Source organism: Pleurodeles waltl, chromosome 9 (genome assembly GCF_031143425.1).
Source record: "Pleurodeles waltl isolate 20211129_DDA chromosome 9, aPleWal1.hap1.20221129, whole genome shotgun sequence".
NCBI classification, from domain to species: Eukaryota; Metazoa; Chordata; class Amphibia; order Caudata; family Salamandridae; genus Pleurodeles; species Pleurodeles waltl.
This window is the reverse complement of record NC_090448.1, coordinates 349,780,361-349,800,151: the sequence shown is the minus strand read 5'-3', so window position 1 is coordinate 349,800,151 and position 19,791 is coordinate 349,780,361.

Below are 19,791 nucleotides of genomic sequence, written 5' to 3'. Positions count from 1 at the left end.
AAAAGAGAGGCCACTTGCCCAGGGGAAACACATCATTGTCTTTACCGAGGTGCCATCTTTAGAGGCCGTCGCCAAAGCGAGCATTCCTAACGCTAAAGCATTACATCCACGCTGGATTCAGTGGGCAACTTTTCTGACAGCTACTGATATAGATTATATTTTTGATACAAAACTTCAGACACAATAATTTCTCCAATATGAACAAGAGTGCCCCGCTCCTCTACATCTTTTACCTTTAGACAACAACCATACTATCATTTATACTGATGGTTCAGCTCAACCAGCTGTAGGTATCAAACATCAATACTCAGCCGCTTGCGCAGCCGTGAGTGGAGTGATGAAGGATGGAGTCTTCCACCCTCATAACACCTACACGCAGACCCTAGGGGACTGCACAGCTCAGTTGGGTGAACTCAAAGCCCTTATTTTAGCGCTACTAAAAACAGAGACAGGAAGACTGACTTTGGTAGTCTGTGATTCATATTACTGTGTTCAATCTTACAATGATCATCTTAATCATTGGAAACTGAACAGGTTTAGAGATTCTAAAGGGAACACCATAAATCACAAGACACACAAGACATTGTGGGGGAGAGTGGCTGATCTTAAGGATAAGCTACTGTGCGTCCATGTAGTGCATACATTGGGCCACCAACATGTAAGAGTACACGTTATCGGTAATACTTTGGCTGACGAAGCAGCCAAATCCGCAGTAGCTACGGCTTCTGTGGCTGCAGTGACTCGTTCCCATACGAGATTGGATAATGAAATAGTGACTGCCGTAAAAGCTTCGGCTGAAGGCAATTCTCTCCCGAAAGGGTAACTTATAAAATATTCGTACCACATCAGTGCACGGAATGTTGCTTCTGCAACACTTCCTGGGGTTGGAGATCGAGCAATCCCCAATGAAGACCTGAGATTAGATCTAGTTAAAGCAGCGCATGAGGGTGTCGCTTCTGCTCAGCTGGCATTTCGGTCACAGTAACACTCTTACAGAAAATATTCTGGTGGCCGGGTCTATACAAACAAACAAAGCAATATGTCCTTTGTTGTGACATTTGCCAGCAGATAAAGGGCTCTAATATTAAACGCCCACCACAGACATCCCTTGTAGTGTCCAGTAGGTCATTACAATGTGTGTACCTGGATCACTGTGGTCCACTCCAACCGAATGGTGCATACAAATACATCTTAGTCACTGTAGATTCTTGTTTGAGATTCCTGTGGGTATGGCCAAAGCAGTCGGCTGACGCTCAAACTGTTATAAAAGATTTGCTGATCTTAATTGGTACATATGTGGTTGCAGCATTCCACTCGGACCAGGGCCCTGCATTTGCCTCTAAGGCATTCAGGGACACCATGGGAACGATGGGTGTTGAACTCCATTACTCCTCACCATACCATCCCGAGGGAAATTCGGTCGTGGAGAGGCGGAACCGTGATCTGAAGCAGTCCTTAACAGCTAGAGTATTAGGTTCTGGCCGCAACTGGCTTCATCACCTATATGGGATCCAGAGAGCACTAAGGGCCAGATGTAGAAAGCTTTTTGCATGGTGCAAACTGCGAAAATCGCAGTTTGCGCCATGCAAATAGCCTTTTGCGATGCACATTCACAATTTGCGAGGCCACCATCCCTGTGAGTGCAGGGACTCGCTATGTGGTCGCAAATTGCGACCCACCTCATTAATGTTTATGAGGTGGGTCTTTGCGACCCCATAGCAACTCGCAGTCGGTGTATGAGACACCGTACTGCATCCGATTTTGAAAATCAGAAATTGCGAGTCGCACCGACTCGCAATTTCCGATTCGCAAAATCGGAAATTGCTACATCTGGCCCTAAATAATCTGCCAAGACGGTCCTTGTGGGGACAAACTCCCTATGAAGTTCTCTTTGGGATACCTATGTATGTCCCAGATTTGATGGTTCTGGTATGGTGGCAGCAGAAACACCTTTTGACATAAATGAACATCTCACTGTCTTACAGGAGCTTCAACAATTTCGAGATGATAAGTCATCCACCAGTGCTGCCACCTTAGGAATAAGGGATATTCCAACAACTTCCACTGGCTGGATTCCTAGAGTTGGGGATCTAGTTTGTGAAAAGATTGCTGTAAAGAATGAATTTGGTCCATCCTACAGAGCACCAGTCTCAGTCTTGGGAATACAAGGTACCAGAACGGTAATCTTGCCACCATTGCCTGGTTCCTGAGGAAACAGATTTGTTTTGATTGACAATGTCAAACTACACCAGGTGGCCGATCCTGCACAGTAGACCCAGAGGTCCTTTGGGTAGTTCCCGATCCCCTCTCACTACCCAACAGGACATTCCTCTTCAGAATGGAGTGTCCACCGCTACTATGGACTATGCTACAATGTCCAACAATCCTATAGATTACTGCTCGACCATGGGAGGGCAGAGAATGAGCTCTTGCTGGTTCCATTCACCACTTCCACAACAACACCTGATCAAGAATTGGCTGTCTTGTACACCAATACAACACAGACTGATGGCGCTATTTACTATGAGCCTCCACGTGAAGTGAACACATCTACAAATACTTAACTTGCTCCTGTTTTTGCAGAGACTGGCTCTAGTAACTTCATCGACATTGATGACTTTTCTTCAGACTCATCCACTCAAGCGATTGACAAATGATTCGAAGACACGTAAGCTATATCTATGGCTTGATATATCCTTGGAACTATTTATGGTTCTGCCTAACATTCTCTACATTATTTTATTTTAGTTTTGTGACAGTTTTTTTCTTACTTATAAATGGTCATTACATTCCTGAACGCGCCACTGTAGCGCCAGTAGGTGAAGTTTTAACTCCACATCATTCCTCACACAAGGTCCATATAGACTTGTCCCTGGTGAACGTTTCAGCTGTACCCATTTCTGATGGGATTGTGTGGGACAAGGTTCCTTTTGAAATATACGGGCCTACTGAAGTTATTCAAATTACATATGTATTCAAAATAACCATGACAGATGTTATCACACCCAATGTTGTATCTGATGATTGGGATGTCCAGACAGTTGATTCTATGTTAACTGAAATGAAGTACTGTTCAGTATTTGAAAGTGATGATGTATATGTAAATACAATGAATTATGGGCACATCTTCTGCTACAATAATTGGGAACATTACTACCTGCACCGTGCAACTAGACATAGACCGGTAATTAATTACGCACAGTGGGAACATTGTTCAACACCACCAGTGGGGAGCCCAGAAGGGTATTTAGAAAAATTAACTTATTTTTCCGGGCATGACACAAGAAATTCCGAGTCATATTTTTTCAAATTGCCTCCTTTATAAATTAGGAAAATGTTGCTAACAGATACAAAACTGATATATTCGGATGCCTTTGTTTCCCGTCTTACCATTGAAGGTTACGATCACTGGAAGAACAATATTGATTTAAAGAGTGTATGGGGGACACAAGATTGCCAAATACAGGGTAGGGAAGCCTTGTTCAGAGCATGCCTGATTCCTGTACAAATGATTTTTTTAAATGACACTGTTCAACAGATGTCTTGCCTTGGGTTAGCAAAAATAAAAGAAATGAACACGCCCAGTATCCCCACACCGGCTAAGTTTAATGATTGGCAATTCTTCCTAAACAACACAGAAGAAGAACTGGATGCAAAAGTTCAGGCTAGTACCTATAATTCTTCACTTTCCAGTCCCGGCGGGTGGTTAGTTTGGCCAATGGATACCAACGGATGTCAGCCAAGTTTTTTAATTCCTCAGGGGGTTTTAGGATTAGCTGGCCAGACCCTCGCTTCATCTCAGGTCAACACACGGAGATAGTTACTACATACAGTGTGGGTAAACTGTGTCAACAATGGGTACAGTCTAACACATTAGCCGCAGTTAAAGAACACCTTAACACACTTTCTAAAGATATAGACTTGCAGGATTTCTTGTTAGGTCCTAGGAAACAGCGCTCTAAAAGATTTATATATGCTATGTATAATGAGATACATAGATACATAGCATATAATCTTTTCTCAGGTAGAAGCTGCTGCTCGTTTAAGGCAAATTGATAAGGAAAACTTAGAAAAGGCTTTGGCAGTTGTCGATAACGGCATTAACACCCTGTCCAACAGAATTTATTCACTAACAAACAGTGTTGTCTACAATTGATAGCATTCAGTCAGGCATGTCCTGTTTATACCATGGACAAAGTCAGCTGCGTTCTATTATGGAGCTCGGTTGGACGTTACAAACATTGAAAAATTGCCGTATTCCATGGAGATACATTAACGGTAGTGAATTGTTCGCTGCTTTTAATGTATCCGAGAAACAACAGACAATGGCTAAAAGAGAAGCGAGTTTCACTGTGCTTCATATAGAAAAGTTGAGAAAATTGCCTTTTACAATAGAAAAGAGTCCGTCGACTTTCTGGCTCCTACATGGCATTATTAATCTGCCCATATCTGACTTTCATTTTTTGAAATGTCTGAAACATCTTGCTGTGGGCAGGTATGAGCGTCTGGGTGATAGCTATATTAAGGAAGAGTGGGAGTTGTCCTTTGATTACAAATGTCTGAACGGCGAAACAGAGGTCTTTCTTAGAGGAAGCAAATGTGAGACTACTGTTAGTCATTCTATGATCTGCAAGCAGGTGTCCCTTACGGCCACTGCAAATGTGGGGGTCGCAAACTTGGCCTGATTTCTGAAGGGTACTCCTGTCTCTTTGATTCGGCCAGCATTTCATGTACTTTCCAATGGCAGTCATGTGGTGCTGAGCGATCAAAGCTGTTGCGGTATGTGACCGGGCATTGCCTACACGATTTCAGTCTCTAAGGTTGTTACGTTTTGTGGACATGTTTTATTCCCCCCCCCCCACAAGAGATAAAGGTATCAGAAATGTGGCCTCACATTGATACTATTAATGTAAATTATGACAAGCTGAGTAGACTAAAGGCGCTACTGTTTCAAAAACAGGTCGCCTTGATATCCGCTAGAGAAGTATGTTCTCCAGATTGCAAGATCATCAGCCGAGATACAATCCCTATTAAATACCAACTTCCCCAAGCACTTGCTGAGCTGGTATCTAGAATTATCAATGCCTCGAGCACTACTGGGATTGCCCATTTCTTTAAGGCTGTCGGGTCTGGATTTGTGACCATCTTCCAGACTATCTTCAGAGTCATCCCATCGGCCATCCATTCACTGTTTTCAAGTGTAGTTGGTGGCTTTCCTGTAATTTTGGCATTATTTGGCGGAATACTATTGCTATTTTTTCTGATTTGCAGTGGTTGTTTCTTTACAGCTACACGAAGCGAAGGAGCTGCTGCCACCAGCACAACTCTGCCGTGAACGCATGGTTCAGATCTTTGATGCTTCCGTGCTGGAGGAACTAGAGTGGAATTGGTCATTGTCATTTCAACCACTCCTCTGGTGCGTTCAGCCTGTCTTTCGCTGCGTATGGCGCTTCTTCGAACATTTGCTAACTGTGTGTCTTGCCGTCTTGCCAGTATCTCCTGTGGACCAAGAACTGATGATTTCCCCGATGAGGTTTCATATACGGTCATGCCACATGAGACTAAGGCTGATCCGCGAGGCCACTTATGAACACTTCGTGTTGACTGAGTTGGCTCTTCCTTCTACAGGCAATGGCACTGATGCAGGTGGACCTGCATGTGAGACTACTGCACACTTTTGCTCCGTGAATCCATCCGCCCAAATGATAGATCTTACATCAGACGATTTGGCCTCATTTTTTGATGACTTTTTAGTAGGTGACTTCGGAGCTAGTCTTCAAGATCACGACTATAGTTCCACGCCACAATGACTGAAGATTTTTGTTACCAAACTAACTTCCAATGTATGATTCTTACTTTGGCCTGCTGTGCTTGTCATGGTTGACTTTAAGTCCCTTTTGTATGTTTTAAACATTTAATTTTAAGCTATGTTTTTAACTTTGTTTTTATGCTTCGCTTTTAGTCCAGAGCAGTTTTTTTTAGCTTTTGGATTCCCTCACCTTCGGTGGCGTCCAGTAATGGCGTCATACTTGTTATGGCAATGGGGAGGGTTTAGTGAATCCTATTTTGTTTTAATGGGATAACAGGAGTTAGCTTAGCCTTTTGGCTTGCAGACTCGTGCCCCCGTCACCTAGTGACTTTTAACCTACTTGGCTTGCTCTGTCTTAGACCATTTATTTAATTAATTCTTCTAAGATGGCTGCCTTGTTTATAGTTAGGAAATTTTGTTTAGATTTATGTTATCAGTGTCACCACGCTAAGGCGGCAACTCATGCGACAAAGACAAACTGTAGGTGCTCACATTAGAAATTACAGTCCCAAGCATGCCGTGTTATCTATTGTTTTGGAACAACCTACGTCAGGGGTCCAAGTAGACCTGTATAAATACATCACACTTTAGACAGATAATCAGAGGGATTCCGACCAGATACCATTGCTGCTATTGATGCTGCACGTCACCTTGACGCTGACCTAGACTTCATGTTCCTTTGGAGTCTGAGCACGAGACCTCATTCCAAGGTAACAAGGGTTGGGGGCTCCTTCCAGGGACATGGCATTGGCAGATTAGGTTTAGCATACCCAGCTCTTTTCTAGGTAGAAGCTTAGGACACTTATGGTAGGGTATTAGGACATATCACACATTCGATGTCTCTTTATGCTATTGCAAGATGGTGGGGGTCTTTATAATCATGACCCTTGTCTTTACAATTCTGTTTCTTGACTGTTCATTATCATAATCATTGCAGCCCATGCGATTTACCGCAGATTGCAGATTGTATTAAATAAAAGCTATTGAAACATTATTGCATCTTCGTTATTGCCTGTGTTTGGTCGAGACATGATATATCTGTGAGAAAGGGATAATCTCTGTTTAACCACAACATTCCCTGATATGTCATACTTCTGAGTCCATGTGTAAAGGCTGCCACAAATCACCTTTAACTGTTTGGGTTTTTGGTGAGGTACTGCTAGTGAGCCGGAAGGGTTGGGACTACAGTTGCGATAGGCATAGGCACCTACAAACATAATTACTGTCATCCTCGAACCAGCAGTCTTGCCCAGAGCAGGAGTCCAAACTACGACAGCCCCAGGGTATGGTGTCCGCCTGAGTGTAGCAAAAATTTGCAAGACCCAGAGCACGTTGCACATGCCAGAAGGTTCTGTGTGGAGCGGGGTAGGTTGCTCGCAATGGGTTGGATGAAAGGCCTGGGACCAGGCCCTGCAGCCCACCCCTGCCACGCACAAAGGTTAGCTTCCCACAGGAGGTTGGATGGAGGGTCTGGCTGAAGGCAGGCCCTGTGACCAGCCCCACGACACACAACGCCTTAAGGTAACTATAAGTTGGGCCCTTCTCATGCACAGCTAATTGTGCATAACTATAACATAATTGATAACATCACTGCAACATTTGAAATACCAACATTGGTCGCAAAGTTGTGCATGGAGGGGATGCAAGTTCCAGTTATGTTAGGGCACAAGTTATAGTTACTAGATATAACTACAACTGGTGAATTTCAGTTTTATGAGTTTAAAACATTACATTGTTGTTTTGCATTTGCTGCCCTAAGTGCATTGGCTATGCCCAGACGTGGGTCCGGGGCTCACTGTGCCACTAGAACCAAGCTATACCTGGCTGACGAACCCTAATTAGGGTGAACCCGGTCCTAAGTTGCTTGTGTTCTGGTTCAGGGTCCAAGCAAGAGTTGCCCTAGAAACTCCAGCATGCAGACCTGCTGACACTGCATGTTCTTAAGCTGGCAAACAAATCTAACCAAGACTCTCACCACTGATAGAAGTGACCTTGGACCATCTCCAGATGGAGATGCTATGGCCTGGCAGTTTGGGCTGGACTGTTCCAATGAGGAGCAGGGTCAAGGTTGATTAGAAAATGGCTAGGTCCAAGCTGAGGTGGCCCGGTAGGCAAAAATCAGATGGATTGTGTTGCAGCCCTCAGCGATTGCCAGTGGCTGACTTTAATTCAAATATTTCATCCATTGCCTTACTGTTTTTGCATTTGCCACCCTAAGTGCACCAGGTATGCCCATACGTGGGTCCTGGCTCACTGTGCCCTTGAATTGTCATTGTCCTAATGATGAATCAGAATTGATGGGAGGGTTGTAACAGTGTTGACGACTCCATTGATTCATATTATGATACTCATGTTTTGTCTGACACAAGATACATTCTCTGTAGTCCCAAAAACGTAATACAATATAGTACAAGGTATAAGGATGACACACACTCATCTTAGCACCTTTACTTTGTGATTTCTTTACCATGTGATCACTGTTTTGCATTGAGCTCTTTGTGAAACAGTGCAAGAAGATTGTTTTAAATTGTATTTACCCTGATAGTAGACAATCCATCACCTTTTGTTTTAAAATTATTTATCTTTTAGCTTGACTTTTTTTGTTTAAGTGACTGTCACTAGGGTTCATTTAATGTCCCCCATTATAAATCACTCAAATACAAGCCGAAACAAATTCAGGTACAATTGGAACTCCTGATATAGCACTTGCCCACTACTACATCCATCCCCTTGACAGCAGTTGCAGGTTTCAAATGGCTTCATGACTGTTTCTATCTGGTCACCAGTAGTACATGGACTCTTGGTTATTACTGACTTCATCACTGAGCCATCGAGACAACCATTGAGTTTCCTGGTGAGGGATCTATGTTGTCTGGATGATGGTTTTTTGGCATAAGGGATTTTTAAAGAAAGGCTTTTATAATATTTTTAGGTACTCTGAAACTCAGCAGTTGAGGCTTCAATCTACTCGTACCCAAGACTGGACCAGGATCACATTTAGGCCCAGAGGCCTCAGATCTGTGTATCTTGTCTAATTGCAAATCACTTGTGGGAGAATCATTCTAAAAACAGACTAGCTCATTGAGTAGTTGCAAAGAACACTGAGATGGCTCAAGTTTAGCACCATAGGATAAGATTTCTCTTAATGCAAACTTATAGAAAACATGACTTTTGGGTAGTATTGATATTAAAAGGTGCAAGTACCTTCTACGTTTCTATTTGTATCTTATTTTAACTGATTTACCTAGATACATATTAATAAAAAGTCTTACCTTCTGAAATAATAAATTACTAAGAGGGTAGTGATGTCACAGAGTGAATTTCACTGTACCCAAGTTTCTATCCTCTAACACCTGGTAGATTAAACTTTCTTTACATGCTCACATCTGCTCAGTGCTTAATGCTTAAAAACATAAATGTAGGTGCCCTAAATTTGTTAGAAGGCTGCTGCCTTACCCTGACTCGTAGTGCAAATCCAATATATGTTATGGCTTGTCACAGGTGCTAGCCACCACTCAAATCCAACTTGTGTCATGGGTGTTATTGACTGCTCCTTCAATCCCTTGCTCAAGGCATTGCCACTCTGGATTTTGTCAGTGTGCTGCCCAGGTGTTACCCATCCCCATCACCAGTACTGTCAATCCGGTCCCCCCATGGGCAACCCCAAAAGCTGTGACCCTATGCTACATCTGAGAGACAGGAAACCACGAGATTCAAGGATCAGGATTCAATTATGCCACAGTCCATAAAAGCCACACTGAGGTCATGGCTAGGGTCTTGGCTTTCCTCTCTGTTGATGAGAGGAAGCCTCTGTTTGGGCTCTGCTCTTCACCTGGGTTCCTTTTCTTGGCCTCAGCTCTTCACTTGTGTCACTGGCTCTCCAGTTGAGATTCTTTTCAAGCCAGACATCAAAAACATATTTTCAGATGTTTTGTGTCTGAGATAACACTTCAGAAGGGATTTCAAAAAGCACTACTAATACTTTCCCTCGTCTTTGAAATTGTTCAGCCTCCCCCTGTGCTGTCTTCAGTGCGTCGGGTTGGTTATGGAGAATTACATACCTGTTTGGATTGTGGGAGTTCACTTGAGCCCCTGAATTGGCTTCAGCTTCTACATACTGGTTTTTAGTAATGACTGCCATGTTGTGCTATTTCTTAAGCCTCCGCAGTGTTATACGCAGATCCTGTGTGAACCTTGGTTTCCTGATAACTGTTTCATGTTGTGCAGCCTTAACTGCTACATGACAGCTGGACAAGACCAACCTCATGGCAATACATTCAGCTCTAAAAAGATAAAGTTACTGTGCCACAGATATGTTGAATGTTTATCATAATGGATTAGTTATTAGAGCAGTACTTGTATCTGTGTTTATGAAAAAACTGTGGTGGTCATTCTGACCCTGGCGGTCTTTGACCGCCAGGGCGGAGGACCGCGGGAGCACCGCCGACAGGCCGGCGGTGCTCCAATGGGGATTCCGACCGCGGCGGTAAAGCCGCGGTCGGACCGGCACCACTGGCGGGGTCCCGCCAGTGTACCGCCGCCCCATTGAATCCTCCGCGGCGGCGCAGCTTGCTGCACCGCCGCGGGGATTCCGACCCCCCCTACCGCCATCCAGATCCCGGCGGTCGGACCGCCGGGATCCGGATGGCGGTAGGGGGGGGTCGCGGGGCCCCTGGGGGCCCCTGCAGTGCCCATGCCACTGGCATGGGCATTGCAGGGGCCCCCGTAAGAGGGCCCCTACATGTATTTCACTGTCTGCTGCGCAGACAGTGAAATACGCGACGGGTACAACTGCACCCGTCGCACAGCTTCCACTCCGCCGGCTCGATTCCGAGCCGGCTTCATCGTGGAAGCCTCTTTCCCGCTGGGCTGGCGGGCGGTCTGAAGGCGACCGCCCGCCAGCCCAGCGGGAAAGTCAGAATTACCGCTGCGGTCTTTCGACCGCGGAACGGTAATCTGACGGCGGGACTTTGGCGGGCGGCCTCCGCCGCCCGCCAAGGTCAGAATGAGGGCCTGTGTGTTTTAAGTTGATTTAGGATCAGAGAGTAACAGTACTCTTGTGTTCTGTTTACTATAAAGTAAGCAGTTTCTTGTAAAAGACTGCATAAAATCCAAGAGAACCTCCACCTGAAGAAGCAATCTTTCTGACTACAAACCAACAATGTTTCTTGTGAGCCTTCTCTCAAATCTTTACCTTCACCCCCCCCCCCCCAACTTCAATGTCAGCACCAAGCACAATAGAGACTGGTGTGTTCAACATCGTGGCCGTAGCAATATTCATATATACAGGTTAGTGGTATTACAGTGAGCAAGCAAAGCAAGTCAGTCTGCTTTCCACAAGGGATGTTCGGGTGGGAAAATCCTCTTGAGAATTTTTTTTTAAAATAGAATGTGCATTTTACAGTTGACATTTCACTTAAATGTGCTACTGAGCCATAGGTTCTGAAAGGCCACTCATGTAATATTCCTGGACTTTACTTGTCTGGTTTGGGGAGAGGGGAAGAGGTGGGGTTTGTCAGGAGATACATGGGGCCAGGTGAATGACCTTTTGTTTTGCGACTGGCAATTTGCGATCCTTTTGGGAATCGCAAATGGCGAGTTGCAAAACAAAATGTTCAACAGTGTTAAGTACACTATTTGCGATTCCCAATGGGATCGCAAATGACCTACCTCATCAATATTCATGAGAGAGGTCACAATTTGCGTCCCCATTGGGAATGGCTGCACTCACAGGGATGGCGGCCTGCTGGAGCTGTGACTGCTTTTTACATAAAGAAGTTTTCTTTTTTTTAAACGCATGCCTGTTTTCCTTAAAGGAAAATGGGATGCATTTCAAACAAAAAAATGAAAAGCTTTCTTTTCATTTTTTCAGAGTAGACAATAGTCTGTGGGACCACTACATGCTCTGAAAAAATATTTGTGCATCTATTCACAAAGGGGAACGGATCCCTTGGGGCCCCCTTCCCCTTTGTGAATGGGTAAGCACCATTTGAAATTGGTGTTAACTGCGATTGTTTTGCAACCGCATTTGCGGTTGCAAAATAATCATACATACCATTCAGATTCGGTATTAGAAAGGGACACCCTGAACACCTCCTGTCCTAATACCTAATCACAAAACCCAAATTGCACATCGGTAACAAGTTACCGAATAGCATTTTGGGCTGTGTACATCCAACATTTTTCTAGTTGCAAACGGGATGATTCTGCAAATCAGCCCGTTTGCAACTAGAAAAATGCTTTGTACATGTGGCCCTTTAACCCTTGTTTCACTCGTTCAAACAAATGATTATTACTGAACTCAATTGTCTGAAATAAATTGTGTAAACCTTAGAGGAATCACACATTTGACCACTGGATAGAACAGAGATCCCAACAGTTAATGCCACACTCCACCTCTACTGCTTGAACTCTGGTACCATCTCCTATGATGCCTATGGGTGGTAGCAACACCACCCTCCCTCCCACATCCTACTCTCTTCTGCCCTCCCTTTCTATTTATTTTCCCTCTTCAGAACCCTCTTCTATGGTGCCCATTGTCTGTTGCTGCTCCTTAGGTCCAATCTCTAATGCCCTGATGTTTTGCTATTCCAGCCACTGTACCTGTGCCATTTCAGGACAAAAACACAGGGTCAGTCCTGCTCCCCCCTGATTGTCCCACCGTTTGTCTGTAGGCAACCCACTTTGACCATATTTTCTCATATTTCTTCATGCATCTCCAGCTTTTGTAAACCACCTGCTCAGCTTTCGGGCACCAGTCTAGGTCCCGCTCCCAGTCCAATATCCCTGGGGGGCCACTTGCTCCAAACCCCCTTGCAATATTTTGTTTGGCAACTCCGGCTGCCAGTTGTAACCAGAGCTTCATGTACCTGGGCCATCCCTCGTCCCCCGTAATGCACAGGATCAGCCATTTCGCCTCTAGCTGTATGTGCAGCCCGTACCACCCTTTCCCAGAACCCCTGAACCACTGGACATCCCCTTAGGAAATGAAAAAAGGATCCCACTTCCCCACAGCCCCATATACACAGGTTGGAGTCACTATGTCCCATTCTATGCAACAACAATCTAGAATAATATGCTCTGTGTAGGACCCTTAGCTACCTCTCTGGGGCTCTGAACTGCCTCCGCCCAATCCTTATCTTCGATTGTTCCGAGGTCGCCCTTCCAGGCCACCTGCAGTGTCCCCACAGGGTCCGGGAAGTTGTTCATAATTTTCCTGTATGTCAGGGAGATGGCCTTGTTTGTCATGGGCTCTGACAGCAGTCTATCCTCCAGTGGAGATGACTCTGGCAGCTGTTCCCCTTCCAGTATGCGCCTGTGCAACGGGTGCCCAAGCTGTAAGAATTTATAGCATTCAGACTGTCCCATCTCGTACTTCCTCTCTAGGTCCTCAAAAGTCAGTAGCGCTCTTCCCCTCCATACATCCCCAAGGCATTCTATCCCAATCAGCTCCCATTTCCTGAATCCTTGGAGTCTCCTGACCTCTTGCAGCAATTTACTGTCCCATAGTGGGGTTCTGTTTGTAAGCCAGCCCAGGAATCTGTTAGGCTCCCTCCAGGCTCTCACCACCAACTGTGTATGGAACGGCAGCCGGTCCAACCGCCCTCTGCCGTATAGTAATGCTGGGTAACCTCGGCCACCCATTGCCTCTCTGTCTACATGGAATGCCGGGTCGTCTCCTGCTGTGAACACCCAGTCACTAATCGTGCACAGCTGTGCTGCCCAATAGTAGGTTCATATGTCTGGGACCACCAGTCCTCCTTCGTACAAACCCCTTTGAAGTTTAGCCAGAGAGAGGCGCGAACTTCCCCTCTCTCATAGAAGTTTCCTCAACTCGCTACTAATGTAAAACACCTCGGGCGGCACCCTGTAGGGAGTATTTTGGAGACTATGTAGTAGCTGTGGAAGAGCCATCATCTTGAAGAGCACAGCAAAATTTGAAAGATGTGAAGTAGCCCATCCACCGTGGTGCCAGGTCGTGTAGCATAGAGCAGGATATCATCTGCGTCTAGGGAAATATGTTCCTCCCATCATCCCCCTTTCCTACTATCCCTTGCACCGAAATGGTCCTGCCGTATCCAGGTGGCCAGGGGCTCCAGCGCCAATGCAAAAATCATGGGGGAAAAGGGGCATCCCTGCCTCATCCCCCTGTGTAGAGCAAATGGGCGGGAAAGTGCCCCATTCACCCTCACTCTCGCCAGGGGGGACTGATATAGGAGTTGTATCCACTCGCAGTACCTGGGGCCGAATCCCAGCCTAGCCAGGGCTGCAAATAGATACAGCCATGCTATCCTGTTGAATGCCATCTATGCATCCAGCGAGAGCACTACTGCTTCCTCGTGGTCTGGGGATTTCATCATACGCAAGATCGCATAAAGGCGTCTGAGCTTATAAGTCTAGTGCCCCTCTGGGGCATAAACCCTGCTTGGGTGGATAGATCATTGTTGTGATTACCTTTCTCAGTCTATTGGCTAAGACCTTCGCCAAAACCTTAACCTCCACGTTCAACAACGATATGGGCCGGTATGAACTGGGTTTTTTCCCTTCTTCGGAATTACTACTGTAGTGGCCATTCTCTGGTCCATTGGAAGGATCTCCTCCATCCTAGCTGCCTGGAACATTTTTAACATGTATTTTGCCCCATCTTTGGCCACACATTTATATAGCTTGACCGGTATGCCATTCGGCCCGGCTGCCTTTCTGGACTGTAATTCCGGAATGGCTTGACCAATCTCCTCTTCCGATAGCTCCTCCTCCAACTCTCCTCGGGTCTCAATCGAGAGGGCCTGAAGGGATAAATCCTTCAGCAGCTCTGCACAGTCCACGCCTGAAAACGTGGCCTTGGACTTGTACAGCCTCTCATAATACTCTGCGAACGTTTCGGCTTTGTCCTCACTGGTAGTGTGTGTCTCCCCTGTCATGTCTCAGACTGCCACCACCCAATTTCCCCCCTATCTCTTCCGGCAAGCCAAGCTATTAGTTTGTTGACCTACTTGGGCTCAAGGGAGCTCTTGGGGTCTTGAATTGCATCCATTATGGCACCCAGCGAGGGCTCTGCCACCTCCGACTTCTCCCCTCCTTCATTATTCTCCATCACCTGCCTAGCTACTGCGTATTTGTCCATTTTGTTCGACTGTGTGTGAGTGTGGCTCTTAGGTTTCACCATTATCTTTGGGGGAGGAGACCTCACTTGGCCAGGTGGGGGGACAGGGAGGGCCCCTTGCCACCTGTTCCCCCTCGCCTCGACTAGCCAGCGATCACACAGCGTGCTCCTCCCCAAGCTCGGTCTGCAGGCTTCGTAGGGCCGGGCAGGTCACTGTAGCTCCTCCCCTATTGCCCCGTTCTACTCCCTGTTTAAATTCCCCGCTTCGGGCCCTCTCCAGCCCAGACTCAATCACGCTTTTACTTGCAAATCGTTCTCTCTGGTCCAGCCGCCACTTGCCTCCGCACAGGCCTTTACCTTCTCATTCACCTGCGGCAAGGGAGGGACTTCTCATGGTGTAGGGGCGGCCCCGGGTCCGGACCGAACCATCTACATGGCTGGGCCCTCACTTGCTCCTTTCTGTCCTTTGGGGCCCGCTCCGCTGTTCTCACTATTTGCCAGCTCTCCCTGGGCGCAGGCCGACTCCCGGGCTGAGTGCTTTACTCCTGAGCCCAATTCTGGCCAGTCGTGCTGTGGCCTCCACTTCTCTCTCCCTCCGTTGTGCTCTGCCAGGGTCCCCGGCACTCACTCCTCTCCGAGGGGTGCCCGAGTGCAGCCATCTCCCTCACTCAGCCAGCATCACGCCATTGTCCCGGGCCCTAGCGCCAGAGGGGGAGGTCTGCCTACTGGGTGACCCTGGGCTAGGCCCGGTGATCACACCGGTGGGCCCACACTCTCTCTTCCTGCCGCCCCGGGGCCACTCCACTCACCTCACCGGTCGCCACCTCGTTCCTAGCCCTCCGGTCGGTTTTCAGCCCGAGCACGACCTCAGTCACCACCTACCACAGGCCCATTACGTCTCCGCTCCCACACGTCCTCAGCGCTGCAGCCCTGGGTGTCCACCGCCAGCCCCAACCGGAACTGCCCAGCACAGGATCTCACCAGTGCCTCACTCAATTTGCCACTGGTAGCCCGACATCAATCTCGGGCTCCTTGTGCGTCTCTCATCTTCTCCACCTTCACTACCCGAGATCTCTTCGCGACCGGGACACCAGTTGCTCCCGTCGCGATTCCACATCCGTCCAGCCTGCTACTTTTTTTATTTCATCTGTGGGGGACGATTTCTGCATCGATGTATGCATTTTTTGTACGGATGGCGGGGTTAATTATGTGAGCTCACTGGAGCTCCCTTATATTGCGGCCATCTTGGCTGCAGCCAAGCCACGCTCCCATTTACCATATTCCTACTCAATAAAATTCTCTGCAGCTCTAAATTCAATTAAGGATAATACATGATTAAGCACCATATTATCGTATTGCAAGGATACATCCCAAATACTGACTCATAGACATATGTTCTTACCTCTGTGATATTATTTTTTCTTTTGGCAGCATGCCCCCCTCGTCACTAGAGGAAACTCCCATGGCAATGGAGGGACAATGATTCTTTTATTTTCAAAAAAGAAAATCCTCCTGTGGGATTTTCTTTTTTGCTAATAAAAAAAAATCTGGTAAATTTGCCGCATGGCTTCATCATTTTGACAAGAGCAGTAAGGCAAAATTACAGTGCATTGGCAGGCACCGCGATTACGGCAGTTCCTGTCAATGCTAGAAATGTCCTCTAGGCCAGCATTCATTTCTGAATCTGGCAGACAGTACCTCCATGAGGGTGACGGAGTAGTTTACTTTGTCGCTGTGGTGGAGGATGGGCCGCCTGCCAGGAATTAAATTAGGCCCTTAGTTTTTTGTAAAAGAGAGTAGCACTCTTATCCATAGGCCATCTTGTTTCTAACTCTAATTGTTAAAGTTGAGGTAAATAACTAACAGATCCCACTTGCACTGCTTAAAGTCCACAACATCATTGCAGTTCAGCTTTAATCCATTCATCATACAGTAGAGGGCTATTCTGGGATACACATGCTAACAACTAAGACGCTGGACCTCCTTTAAAGATAACATAAAGCCACCTTAGCCTGACATGTAACAAACATTGAATGAAGCCACAGAAAATGCAGACTACATTTTATTAGTTGGCCTAGATTTTGAGGATCTCGAGAAAAAACATTTAGGAGCTGCTAATAGTATGCGGGTAGGAAACAACACAGTTCCAGTTTAAAAACAAGCTTTATTTGGCAGTGACCATAAAACATAGCACAAGTCAATTAAAATCACAATTAAATCATTACTAAAAACACAATATACTCAAAATATAAAAATAGGAGTGGCATCATCTCATGATTCTAATAAAACATACAGGACAGCATTATACAGCACAACAGCAATCCTCGCAGTACCCATAGATGCAACTAATTGCATTTCTTAGGGTTGTGAGCCTTCCTAATCCTAAATACATATTAGGTAACACTTTCATACTTGCATATTCCTTACCACATAATCAATAATTAAAAGCAATTTGATCCTTGTAAAACTACCTTTGATTAGTTAAACATCACATACCAGCTCTCTCACCCCTTGCAAGGCTTCAACGAGACCCCAAAGCACGGTACGTTAAAAAATCTCATATCTACCAGCAGGTTGAGAACTTGATTCTGGTTAATAACATTATATTCCCAAAAAAATGGCTCTAAAAACGTTTTCGTTCATCTAAAAACCACAAGCAATCCAATAAAATATGTTGGGCACTACATTTTACTTTAAGGCCGCATGTACATATGCCCAGATCATCCCTCATTATGGCTCTTTTTTATTATAATATCTACATGGCCTTTAGGACCATGTAGGGCTTGGTAGTGTTAGGCCTGTCAGCCTCAGGGTGATCTCCCCCAAACTCTTTGCCTGCTTGACCCACTTTTTCTGGATTTTTTCTGTTGTTCTTTGGAGTTTGTGCACCTTACCACTGCTGACCAGTGCTAAAGTGATAGTGCTCACTTCCCTAAACATGGTCGGATTGGCATATACCAGACTGACATATTTAACTTGCTTATGTTCTCCTCCGCAGCAGTAAATCTGTTTCAGCGGTCCTTTGCCAAATGGGGATCTGACCTTGTGGAACTGCCTTCGGCTACAGCCTTCTGCTTCATCCCACTGGAGATTTTTGACTTCCATTTCGGCGGCTAAATCCGAAGGTAAAAATCTTTGCTGTGGCTCCACTCACGGCTATCTGACAACGACACTCCCTCCTCGGACACTCCTGCAGCATTGCCCCACTGAACCTCTTCCTTCTCAGACACTTTCTCTTTAAAATGTTTCAAAGTCCAAAGGTAAGTGCAGACCAGGCCCAATCCAGTTCTTGTATCCGGACCGTGCTCCATCGCGGTACTACTTATTACTGACTTTGCCCTGATCTAGTGCCGACAGATATCCACGGTTGACTCTGTTATCTTTTAGGCCCTATTTTGAACCTTGAACTTTAAAAATTCATAACAGCGGTTCTACTGATGGGGTTTTTGTTGTTTTGCTGTCAAATAATTTATTCAAATTTACTTTATTTTTCTTATTTGGTTTGGGATTTTTCTTGTGCTGTGTTTTCATTTGATTATTGTTTGTGTGCTGCATAAATACTTTACACATTGCCTCTAGGTCAAGCCTGACTGCTGTTTGTGCCACACTACCCAGGGTTAAGCACAGGTTAAATTAGTGACTTTTTGTGGTTCACCCTGCAAGGGATTGTGGCTGTTGCTTGGCCAGAGCTCACACCTCAGTCAACCAGCAACCTAATTTCTCACAGGTAGGAAATGAGGAGGAGTGATCACTATAAAGGTTTAGCTGAATGGCATACCTGGAGAAAAAGCATGTGTTACCAAATGTACTGTGAACAAAACAGACAGGAAATTAGGAGCTATGTTACATAATGATACAGGCATCATTGGGAGGGACCCTCATGAAAGAGAAATTAGGACTAACATCTTGCACTGTGGTCAGTGATTAATTCTCTTTTTGGTATCTGTGAGAAAGTGTATTATCAGGTGAAGTGGATAGTAAGCTTTTTTAAGTTTAAGTAAAAATGGCACTATTCCTGACTAGCTCCCATTATGTCTCAATAATTTAAACCTGAGCTCAAACCATGGTAGGTGTAGCACAGAGCAGACAGGATTAACTTCTTGTCTATAGGAAAGCCAGCAGGCCGCAGTGAAAAACAACTTGGGAGATTTTTCACTGACAGGACATGTAAAATTTGAAACACGGGTCCTACCTTTAAAATACAATGCACCCTGCCCTAACAGAAATGTATGGCCTACTTTAGGGGTCCCTTATCAATATTAAAAAGGAGGCTTTGGGTCTGGCAGAAGGTTTATTTTTCCAGGTTGAATGTGCAGGTTTAAAACTGCATTCTCAGGCTGCAGGGCCGCAATAGGTATTACAATCCACTTGTGCCAGTTACCTTACAGGCCTTGGGTACTAGGGAGTTATAGATAAATTCAATATGCAAATAGTTATTAGCAAACTTTGTATGTTTTTAAGGTGCAGAATAGATACACTGGGCAGCAACACCTTACTGTTCAGAGTCCATACCCCAGCAATAAAATCTAGCAAAAAGTGTGTGGGGGAAAGGGAGCAACACAAAAAGGGCATTCTCTGACTGCAGCATACCTGTAGATTGTCCACATGACATCCCAAAACGTGGTCGGATGCTGGTAGTTCAGCTGTGGTCTTGATGCTGTATTCTCAGTTTTGATTAGAAGATGGCTACCATTTAAGTGCAGACTAGGTAGGTATTACCAGAAGCAGAAATTAGAAAATGGTTGTGGTCAATGCCATTATGAAGAGGTCAAGTATGCAGCATTTAATAGGCAACTAGATAAGAGCAATCATTTTCAAAGGTGTTAACTAGAACAGGTTATTATGAAAATGGTATCTAATTAAAAACCATTGGAAATAA